The sequence below is a fragment of the Chlorocebus sabaeus genome, chromosome 16, assembly GCF_047675955.1.
Source record: "Chlorocebus sabaeus isolate Y175 chromosome 16, mChlSab1.0.hap1, whole genome shotgun sequence".
Lineage (NCBI taxonomy): Eukaryota > Metazoa > Chordata > Mammalia > Primates > Cercopithecidae > Chlorocebus > Chlorocebus sabaeus.
In genome coordinates, this window is record NC_132919.1 from 40,368,223 (window position 1) to 40,379,566 (window position 11,344).

An 11,344-nucleotide genomic window follows, 5' to 3' on the forward strand; every position below is an offset into this window, starting at 1 on the left:
TCAAAAATGAAAATTTTAAAAAAGCTTAAGAGAAGGTGAAGGTAAAATGTAAGAACTGGGGCAGGGCAGGGGGGTGAGAGGACCTGGACTCCATTCACCCTTAAATTCTCTCTTTATAATAAGCAAAGGAAAATCCATAGAGTAATAGTGAATCAATGGTAAAACTAATTCAGGGAGATCTTGGTAAATGGCAGACCCAGGGAAGTAGCGCTAAGTCAAGTTTTAGGAAGCTGTGAAGAAACTGGTATTAGTTTTTGCCATTAATTGCCATTATAATTGCCATTTAGATTTATTGCCTAATAAATCTAAACCATTTTCATTAATACCCCAAAAACTCTATACCTACTGGCAGTCACCCCCGATTTTCTCCCAATTCACACCCTAGGCAACCACTAATCTACTTTGTCTCTATGGATTTGTCTAATTAGCTTATTTCCCTTAGCAGAATGTCTTCAAGGTTCATTCATGTTGTAGCATGTGTCAGTACTTCGTTTCTTTTCATTGTGAGAGACTATTCGGTTGCGTGGGTATACATATTGTGCTTATCTACTCATCAGTTGATAGAAACATGCTGTTTCCACCTTTTGACTGCTGTAAATAATGCCTCTATAAACATTCACATACAAGCTTTTGTGTGGCCATGCATTTTCATTTATTTGAGTGGAAATGTCAGATTATGTGATAACTCTGTTTGTTCATGTGACGAGCAGCCAGGTTGTTTTCCAAAGTGGCTGCACCTTTTATACTCCTACCAGCAGGGTATGAGGGTTCCCATTTCTTCACATCCTTACCAACTTGCTACTATCTGACTTCTATTATACCCATCCTAGTGGCTGTGAAGTGGTATCTCATTGTGGTTTTCGTTTACGTTTCCCTGATGGCTAATAATGTCTAACATCTTTTCAAGTGCTTATTGGCCATTTGTATATCTCCTTTGGAGAAATATCTATTCAGATCTTTTGCCCTTTTTTTTTTTTTTTTTTTTTTTTGAGACGGAGTCTCGCTCTGTCACCCAGGCTGGAGTGCAGTGGCCGGATCTCAGCTCACTGCAAGCTCCGGCTCCCGGGTTCACACCATTCTCCTGCCTCAGCCTCCCGAGTAGCTGGGACTACAGACGCCCGCCACCTCACCCGGCTAGTATTTTTGTATTTTTTAGTAGAGACGGGGTTTCACCGTGTTAGCCAGGATGGTCTCGATCTCCTGACCTCGTGACAGCCCGTCTCCGCCTCCCAAAGTGCAGGGATTACAGGCTTGAGCCACCGCGCCTGGCCTCTTTGCCCAATTTAAAATTGAGTTGTTTGTCCTTTTATTTTATATATATACACATATATACACACACACATATACACACATATTTAGAGAAGGGTCTTGTTCTGTTGCCCAGGCTGCTATGCAATTGTGCAGTCTCAGACTGCTGCCTCCAGTTCCTGGGCTCAAGCGATCCTCTCACCTCAGCTTCCTGAGTAGCTGGGATGACAAGTGTTCACCATCATGCTCAGCTAATTTTTAAATTTTTTACAGAGATGGGTCCTCACCATCTCACCCAGGATGGCCTCAAACTCCCGGGCTCAAGCAGTCCTCCCAGCTTGGCCTCCCAAAGTGCTGGGATTACAGGCATGAGCCACCACACCCGGCCCTGTCCTTTTATCATTGAGTTGTAAGTGTTCTTTATATAATCTGGATACTAGACTGCCATCAGAGAGATGGTTTGCAAATCTTTTCTCCTATTCTGTGTTGTATTTTCACTCTCTTGATGGTGTCCTTTGAAGCCTGTGATGGTTTTACTTTTGATGAAGTGCACTTTGTCTATTTTTTCTTTCGTCACTTCTGCTTTCGGTGTCATATCTGAAACACCATTGCCTGATCCAAAGTAATGCATATCATTATTTGCCTCTCCGGGCATTTTGTTAGTGTGCAGCAATTTTGGGTGAATTATAAAATAACGATGTTTAATTAATAAATTATATTTTATTCCATAAGATTTATTTTATTGTCTTTATTTCAGCAATATCACCAACTATGTTGCTATAATCTAGAGTCTTCACATAATTTACATTCTATTGATCTAAGGGGTCAGCAAACTATGACCCACTGGATAAATTCAGCCCACCACATGTTTTCGTAAAGATTTATTGGCACATAGTTACACTCATTCATTTATTTATTGCAGCAATCACCTATAACCGCAGAATTGAATAGCTGTGACAGAGATCACATGCCTAAAATACTTATTATCTGGCTCTTATTACTTATTATTACTATCAAGCTCTTTAGAGAAAAGGTTCACCAAGCCCTGATCTAAAGGATTAAAAAATAAAATGTAATTTTGTTCAAAAGGTATACAATTTAAATATATTTCATCAAAAATGTACATTAAAGGGCTGGGCGCACTGGCTCATGCCTGTAATCCCAGCACTTTGGAAGGCTGAGATGGGTGGATCACTTTAGGTCAGGGGTTTGAGACCAGACTGGCCGACATGGTGAAGCCCTGTTTCTACTAAAAATACAGACTGGGTGCGGTGGCTCACGCCTGTAATCCCAGCACTTTGGGAGGCCAAGGCGGGCAGATCACAAGGTCAGGAGAGCGAGACCATCCTGGCTAACACGGTGAAACCCCGTCTCTACTAAAAATACAAAAAATTAGCCGGGCGTGGTGGTGGGCACCTGTAGTCCCAGCTACTTGGGAGGCTGAGGCAGGAGAATGGCGTGAACCCGGGAGGCGGAGCTTGCAGTGAGCCAAGATCGCGCCACTGCACTCCAGCCTGGGCGACAGAGCGAGACTCCATCTCAATAAAAAAATAATAATAGTAATACAAAAGTTAGCTAGCTGTGGTGGCACGCACCTGTAATCCCAGCTACTTAGGAGGCTGAGACAGGAGAATCACTTGAACCTGGGAGGCAGAGGCTGCAGTGAACCAAGATCGCCTCACTGCACTCCAGTCTGGGTAACAGAGTGATACTGTCTCAAAAAGAAAAAAAGTACATTAAGGTCAGTGTCAAATATTGAAAAATTGAAATTATATTTCTGTTATTAAATCTTAAATTGCCTATTAAAATTAAGACAAAATTCAGACCAGGCATGGTGGCTTACACCTGTAATCCCAGCACTTTGGGAGGCCAAGGTTGGTGGATCACCTGAGGTTAGGAGTTTGAGACCAGCCTGGCCAACGTGGTAAAACTTCATCTCTAATAAAAATACAAAAATTAGCTGGGCGTGGTGGTGTGCACCCGTAATCCAAACTACTTAGGAAGCTGAGGCAGGAGAATCACTTGAACCCGGGAGGTGGAGGTTGGCGTGAACTGAGATCACACCATTGCACTCCAGCCTTGGTGACAGAGTGAGACTTCATCTCAAAATAAATAAATAAATAAATAAGACAAAATTCAAGCTATCAACAAATAAATATCAGCATTTTAAATCAAAATAATTTAAGGCTGTGTACGGTGGCTCACACCTGTAATCCCAACACTTTGGGATGCCAAGGCCAGCAAATCATTTGAGGTCAGAAATTCTAGACTACCCTGGCCAACATGGTGAAACCCTGTCTCTACTAAAAATACAAAAATGAACTGGGCATGGTGGTGTGTGCCTGTAGTCCCAGATACTTGGGAGGCTGAGGCAGGAGAATCGCTTGAACCCAGGAGAGAGAGGTTGCAGTGAGCCAAGATGGTGCCACTGCACTCCAGCCTGGGTGACAGAGCAAGACGGTTTCAAATAAATAATTAATTAATTAAATAAAATTGACACTTTAATTTATTTTTGGACACTTTAATTAAATCTTAATATTTTTATTAAAATAAAACTAATCTCCATTTGTCTTAGTCCCTTAAGACTGCTATAACAAAACATCTTAGACTGAGTGCCTTAGAAACAACAGAAATTTCTTGCCTACTGTTCTGGAGGCTGAGAGGTCCAATATCAAGATGTCGGCAGATTTTATGTCTGATGAAGACCCACTTCCTTGTAGATGGCACCCTCTAGCTGTGTTCTCACATGGTGGGTGGAAGGAGTGAGTGAGTTCCCTTGGGCCTCTTTTAGAAGGGAACTAATCCCATTCATGAGAGCTCTACCCTCATGACCCAGTTACTTCCTAAAAGCCCTACCTCTTAATACTATTACTTAGTACTATTATACTTAATACTATTATGCTCTTGGGGGTTTGGTTTCAACACATGAATTTTAGGTGGTGCTGTAGTTTGGATGTTTGTCCCCTCCAAACCTCATGTTGAAATTTGATCCCCAGTGTTGAAAGTAAGTCCTAATGGAAGGTGTTTGGATGATGGGGGCAGATGCCTCTTGAATAGATTAATGACCTTCCTTGAGGGTGAGTTCTCATTCTATTAGGTCTCTGGAGAAGGGGTTGGTAAAAAGAGACTGGCACCTCCCATCTCTCTTGCTTCCTCTCTTGCCACGCAATCTCTACGCATGCTGAATTCCCTTCCCCTTCCACCAAGAGTGTAAGCAACCAAGGTCCTTACCAGAAGCCAAGCAGATGCCAGTGCAATGCTTCTTGTAGAGTCTGCATAATCATAAGCTAAGTAAGCCGCTTTTCTTTACACATTACCCAGCCACAGGTATTCCTTTATAGCAAAACAAAACAGACCAAGGCTGGAGACACAAACATTCAGACCATTGCACAATTCTAGTATACAATGTTCATCTAGTGACCAAAATAAAGAACCTGTCTCATGCATCACAAATCATGTTACCTACACTTTAGACACATTTAAGACTAATATGAATTGTTCAATATTGCAAAATATTCCTCAGTCACAATGTGAAACTTTTGCAAATACCACATTAATTAGCATGAGCCACAAATGGAACAAAAAGAGAAGCAAGAAAATAGATGTGTGGTACTCCTGGGAAACAGTGCTTCATTATGCAAGAATCTATTGCATTCATGTTATCTAAGAGAAAGGATTTGACAAGTTAATTTGTCTTTTCTCTTACCTAATCCCCCTGATGCTCAAATCCAAAGCATTCTGTCACCAGCACAGGCAGCAGCCACAAACCATTTTGTTTCATGGATACTGGGCACAGGCAGTGAAAAAGCATTGCCCTGGGGCCTGAAGAGCATTCATCATGAGAATGGATGTTTAGGATGATAGGTCATGTTGGTTCCATGCCAAGCGTAGAATTCAGAATGACAAAGGCATATGTTGTTTTTTAAAATAAATGTGTGCTTGTGATACAAAGACCTACCTATAAAGCATTGAACCCAGTGCAGGGGTCACTCTTGCCTGCATCTAAAGGTGGTATTTCCAAGACTGTTAGAAGGAACTGGCATGAAAACCTGGGGTTTAGGTAGAATCATCTTGGAAACAGAGCTAAGAACCAATATTTTAGTACAGAATATCTTACTGTAACTCAAATCTGTAACTATATTGTGGTACCGAGCCTTTGACTAAATAAGCCTAGTTGGTTGGCTTCTCTTGGATAAGGGACTTTATCTCGTGAAGGTAGAGAGGTAGATGTTTGAAATGTCTTAGAAAATTTAAATTCTCTAAAATGTTAGATAATTTATTATATAAAATTTGTTATTTCAATTTGAAATGTTTAATGTCTTTAGGCATGATATTTTTAATTTTTTTTTTTTTTTTTTTTGAGACAGGGTCTCACTCTATCACTCAGGCTGGAGTGCAGTGGCACAATCACGGCTCACTGTAGCCTTGGCACCTCCTGGGCTCAAGTGATCCTCCCACCTCAGGCTCCCGAGTAGCTGGGACAACAGACACATGCCAGCACACCCATCTAACTTTTTTGCACTTTTTGTGGAGACAGGGTTTTGCCATGTTGCCCAGGCTGGTCTTGAACTCCTGGCCTCAAGTGATCTGCTTGCCTTGGCCTTCCAAAATTCTAGGATTACAGGTGTGAGCTACCACAGGTGGCTGACATTTTAAAAACCTTAATCAAAGTTCTCTATGCTTAGGGATGTAAATATTTTTGTTTGTTTGTTTGTTTGAGATGGAGTCTCACTCTGTCACCCAGGCTGGAGTGCAGTGCTGGCTCTCAGCTCACTGCAACTTCTGCCTCCCAGGTTCAAGCGATTCTCCTGCCTCAGCCTCCTGAGTAGCTGGAACTATAGGCACGCGCCACCACTGTTGGCTAATTTTTAGTATTTTTAGTAGAGATGGGGTTTCACCGTGTTAGCCAGGATGGTCTTGATCTCCTGACCTCGTGATCCGCCCGCGTTGGCCTCCCAAAGTGCTGGGATTACAGGCATGAGCCACTGTGCCTGGCTGTAAATATGTTTTTAAAGATAACTTAAAAAGTGAAATGAGGGGGCCGGGCACGGTGGCTCAAGCCTGTAATCCCAGCACTTTGGGAGGCCAACGCGGGCGGATCACGAGGTCAGGAGATCGAGACCATCCTGGCTAACACGGTGAAACCCCGTCTCTACTAAAAATACAAAAAACTAGCCGGGTGAGGTGGCGGGCGCCTGTAGTCCCAGCTACTCGGGAAGCTGAGACAGGAGAATAGCGTGAACCTGGGAGGCGGAGGTTGCAGTGAGCTGAGATCTGGCCACTGCACTCCAGCCTGGGCAGCAGAGCGAGACTCTGTCTCAAAAAAAAAAAAAAAAAAAAAAAAAGTGAAATGAAGCCGGGCGCGGTGGCTCATGCCTGTAATCCCAACACTTTGGAAGGCCGAGACAGGCGGATCACGAGGTCAGGAGATCGAGATCATCCTGGCTAACACGTGAAACCCCGTCTCTACTAAAAATACAAAAAAACTAGCCGAGCATGGTGGCGAGCGCCTGTAGTCCCAGCTACTCGGGAGGCTGAGGCAGGAGAATGGCGTGAACCTGTGAGGCGGAGCTTGCAGTGAGCCCATAGTGCCACCGCACTCTAGCCTGGGGGACTGAGCAAGACTCCCTCTCAAGAAAAAAAAAAAAGTGAAACGAGCTGGGTGTAGTGGCTCATGCCTGTAATCCCAACACTTTGAGAGGCTGAGGTGTGCAGACTCAGAGTTCAAGACCAGCCTGCGCAACATGGTGAAACCCCATCTGTACAAAACAAAACAAACAACAACAACAAAATTAGCCGGGTGTGGTGGCACGTGTCTGTAGTCCCAGCTACTTGGGAGGCTTAGGTGGGAGAATGGCTTGAGGCAGGGAGGTTGCAGTGAGTTGAGATGACACCACTGCACTCTAGCCTGTGCAACAGAGTGAGACTGTCTCAAAAATAAAAAATTTAGAATGAAATAATAATTTAAGGCTTAACAACAACAACAACAAAAACCATAGTTCCCCATCAGTTCCCAGTAGCATGTATTTCCAATCTTTTAGTTCCTCTAGTAATTACTTCCATATTTCTATAGCATATTGCTCTCTTTCATTTCATCAATTGCAAACAATATCTATGACTTCCTATTATGGTAGATGAGAATGTTTAACTCTCTTATAGCCCCCATCCAATTTCCAAATATACTTATATCACAATTTTGCTTGGATTCATGTTTTACTTTTTTTTTTTTTTTTTTTTGATGGAGTCTAGTTCTGTCGCCAGGCTGGAGTGCAGTGGCGCGATCTTGGCTTACTGCAACCTCCGCCTCCCAAGTTCAAGCAATTCTCCTGCCTCAGCCTCCTGAGTAGCTGAGGAGCTCAGCCTCCCGAGTAGCTGTAGGTACTACAGGCACGCGCCACCACACTTGGCTAATTGTTGTATTTTCAGTAGAGACAGGGTTTCACCATGTTGGCCAGATGGTCTTGATCTCTTGACCTCATGATCCACCTGCCTCAGCTTTCCAAAGTGCTGGGATTACAGGTGTGAGCTACTGTGCCCAGTCCATGTTTTACATTTTAATTATGATGATTATATAAATATTGCTCAAGGTTGAGCCAATATTTTACTACGATTTTTCTTCATTTTTTGTAAACCTATTTGGTTCTCTTAGAATCAACATTGCCTCATTGTTAAAAATAAACTTTCAAAATTTGAGAATAGTTTTAGTTCACAGAGTTGTTGAGAAGATAAAACAGAGAGATCCCATATACCCCACACCCAGTTTCTCATATTACCTTAATGGGTATCTCTGTCACAATTAATGAAACACTAATGATACATTGTTATTAACTAAAGTTAATACTTCATTCAGATTTCCTCAGTGTTTCCCTAATGTCCTTTTTCTATTCCAAGATCCCAAGCATGATACTTTGTTACATTTAGTTGTCATGTCTCTGTAGACTCCTCTTGGTTATAATAGTTTCCCAGACTCTCTTTGTTTTTATAACGTTGAAGGATTTGAGGATTACTGGTCAGGTATTTTATAGAAAGACTCTCAATCAGGATTTGTCTGATGTTCTTCTTGTAACTAGACAGGGGTAACATTTTTGAAGAGGAAGATCACAGAAGTAAAGTGCCATTTTAATCATGCCATACCAAGGTTACATGTTATCAATATGACTTATCATTGTTAATGTTAACCTTGATTGCCCGGCTTAATGGAGTTTATCAGTTTTCTTTACTCTAAAGTTACTTTCCCCTCTTCATTTCTGGTTTTGTTTGTTTGTTTGTTTGTTTTGAGACAGTGTGTCGCTCTCTTGGCCCAGGCTGGAGTGCAGTGGTGTGATCTCGGCTCACTGCAACCTCCGCATCCCGGTTCAAGCAATTCTCCCTGCCTCAGCCTCCCGAGTAGCTGGGGCTACAGGTACCCACCACCACACCACACCCGGCTAATTTTTTAGTAGAGACAGTGTTTCGCCATGTTGGCCAGGCTGGTCTTGAACTTCTGACCTCTGATGATCCACCTGCCTCAGCCTCCCAAAGTGCTGGGATTACAGGCATGAGCCACCACACCCTGCCTGCCCCCTTCATTTCTATACTGTACTATAAAAGAAAACCACAGGCTGGGCTCCTAATACATTTAATCATGTATTTATATCATTTATACTTTGGTGATACTCCAATTCTACTTTGTGTACTTTTTTTTCTTTGTTACTTCTCAGATTGTTTTAGCTTGGGCCATTGGGTGCTCTGTCAATTGGCTCCTATATCCCTTAGACATATCCCCATTATTGTGGTGTTTTTTTGTTTTGTTTTGTTTTGTTTTTTGAGATAGAGTCTTGTTCTGTTGCCCAGGCTGGAGTGCAGTGGTGCAATCTTGTCTCACCGCAGCCTCCACCTCCTGGGCTCAAGCAATTCTGCCTCAGCCTCCCGAGTAGCTGGGATTACAGGCATGCCCCACTACCATGAGCTACCACAGCTGGCCTCATGGTGGGTTTTTAGTTTGGTTTTGGTTTTGTATGTACTTTCTTACTTTATGGCACTAAAAGATGCTCCAGACTCATTATGTATATTTCCTCTCCCAGTCCTACAATCAATCATTTCTCCAAGGAACGCTGGCTCTTTTATTGGAGAATGGTATTATAAACTAAGATCTGGGTGCTAAGTGTGCTCATTGCTACTGTGGTGTCTTGCTTCTAGGCCCTCTCAGCTGATAGAGCAAGAAGATATATGTGTGTAAACTAACATGTGTGTATATATATCTATATATATATTTATATGCATATTTATGAATATCTATATGTAGGCATCTGTGTTAGTCAGTTTTTGCATTACTATAAAGAAATACCTAAGGCTAGGTAATTTATCAAGAAAAAAATTCAATTGGCTCAAGATTCTGCAGGCTGTATAGAAAGCTTGACACTAGCATCTGCTTGGCCTCTGGTGAGGCCCCAAGGAGCCTTTACTCATGGTGGATGGTGAAGTGGGAGCAAGCATGTCATATGGCAAGAGAGGGAGCGAGAGAGAGAGAGAAAGTGGGAGGTCCTAGACTCTTTTTTTTTTTTTTTTTTTTTTTTGAGATGGAGTCTTGCTCTGTTGCCCAGGCTGGAGTGCAGTGGTGCAATCTCGGCTCACTGCAGCCTCTGCCTCCTGTATTCAAGCAATTCTCCCTGCCTCAGCCTTCTCTGGGTGGCAGTGGGGCTTCTTCCTGGCAAAGAGCTTTAGGAGTTCTTTTATCAGATCCTCATGGTTTTGTTTTTGTTGTTGTTTTTGAGACAAGAGTCTTGCACTGTCACCCTGGCTGGAGTGCAGTGGCACGATCTTGGCTCACTGCAATCTCCTGGGTTCAAGCGATTCTTCTTCCTCAGCTTCCTGAGTATCTGGGACTACATGCACACGCCACCACACCTGGCTAATTTTTGTATTTTTAGTAGAGATGGGGTTTCACCATATTGGCCAGACTGGTCTGGAACTCCTGACTATGATCCGCCTGCCTCGGCTTTCCAAAGTGCTGGGATTATAGGCACAAGCCACCACGCCTGGCCCCAGGCTCTTTTAAACAACCAGATCTCGCATGAAGTAACTAAGCAAGAACTCACTCATTATCACAAGGACAGCACCAATCCATTCATGAAGGATCCACACCCAGGACCCAAACATCTCTCTCCAGGCTCCACCTCTAACATTGGGGATCTCATTTCAACATGAGCTTTGGTGGAGACATACATCCAAACCATATTAAGGTAAACATGAGTTCATGCTGATTTCTCTAATTGTAATCCATTACCACACAGATTATTCTAGCCCTTGCCCCTTGCTTGTCTGTAAGCTTTCCTTCTAACAAGGAGAGCCCCACTTTCACCAATGGCCATCCATTTTCTTAATTGTTCAATTCCAGTATACATGTATAATGATTTTGGAATTCTTAACCTGTATCCCTGTGAGAAACAACTAGGATTTTTTAAAAAATTAACTAGTGTATTTACAGTGTTTATATAGAATAACTTTTGCCTTATAATTACAGACTCCACTCATTTCCAAAGTTACAGAGGTCAGACCCTTATTCCCCCATCCTCTCTAGACAGATTGCTTTGTATGTTTGCAACACATTTAGATTCCTTTGTCACATTCCGAATTTCATGCTGAGTTCCCCCAACCTCCTAAATGATTTAAATTTTCATACATTAAACTTTACTCTTTGTATGGTAGTTTTAGCGATTTAAAAAATGCCTAATGTCTTGTGTTCACTATAACAGTATCATGCAGAATCATTTCATCTCCCTAAAAAATCCCGAGTACTTCACCTATTCAACCCTCCTCCTTGAGACTTTGTTGACCACTGATCTGTTTACCATTTCAGTAATTTTGCCTTTTCCAAAATGTCATGTAATTGAAATACATCATGTAGTTTTTTTCAGATTGGTGCTTTCACTTAGCAATATGCACTTAAGATTTATCCGTGTCTTTTCATGGTTTGATAGCTCATTTATTTTTATTGCTAAGCAATATTCCACTGTATGAATGTGCCAATCCCATTTTTCATGCACTTAGATTACCTTAAACTTATAGTTAAATCTTGCAACACTACCCAACATTGAAGTGTTTTCATGCAAGTTTT